Source organism: Atta colombica, unplaced genomic scaffold, assembly GCF_001594045.1.
Source record: "Atta colombica isolate Treedump-2 unplaced genomic scaffold, Acol1.0 scaffold155, whole genome shotgun sequence".
NCBI lineage: Eukaryota > Metazoa > Arthropoda > Insecta > Hymenoptera > Formicidae > Atta > Atta colombica.
Window position 1 is genome coordinate 1,012,685 of NW_017259245.1, and position 685 is coordinate 1,013,369.

The following is a 685-nucleotide window of genomic DNA, read 5'->3' on the forward strand; positions in this document are numbered from 1 at the left end:
AGATTCGATGTAGTTAGGGCCTAATACTAGATCGAGTTCAGAAAGAATCCAGTTTCCTTCATCTAAAGAACCTTTGAGAATAGCCTAGCGGATCTAAGAAGACACCATGGTTCAAGTCTAATGTCATGAGACTTTAATTTTGTTGTGGCTGAGGTATTTTGTACGACATAAGAAAGAATCTTGTCTAATTTTCTTAGATTTATTTTTAAAAATATATAAATAAATAAATTTTATTGTAAAATAATATTTTATATAACGACGCGTTGTTGTAATAGATGTCGATAAAATATGGATTTTGTACAAAATTGTAATAATAAATAATTGCAAGAAAAGTATTTCCGTCTGATGTTATCCTTGATATAATGATTTATTCGAAGCTATAAGAAATTTGTCGACGATTGTAAGGATTGATATTATATTTTCCGCCTTCATTTTCGATATCGTTAATTTATTATTCGCGTATTTGTGTATTTACATTTATTCTCTTATTGTCTCAATTATGTTTCTTTTATTTTATCAAGTCTGATTTTGTGAGCCATAAAATTCATTGTCAGTGAAACGTTATTGAGTAAATAAAAGAATTGCCACAAGAATTATTATTACAACCCGAGAGAGAGAGAGAGAGAAAGAGAAAGAGAGAGAGAGAGAGAGAGAGAGAGAGAGAGAGAGAGAGAGAGAGAGAGAG

At 30.2% G+C, this 685-nt stretch overlaps 1 protein-coding gene across 2 annotated transcripts in view; it reads right to left on the reverse strand.

Annotated features, from left to right (window-relative positions):
* Nucleotides 1-685, reverse strand: part of LOC108685575 (adenylate cyclase type 2) — a 41,083-nt gene that overhangs the window by 9,137 nt on the left and 31,261 nt on the right. The gene's annotated exons all lie outside the window — the stretch shown is intronic.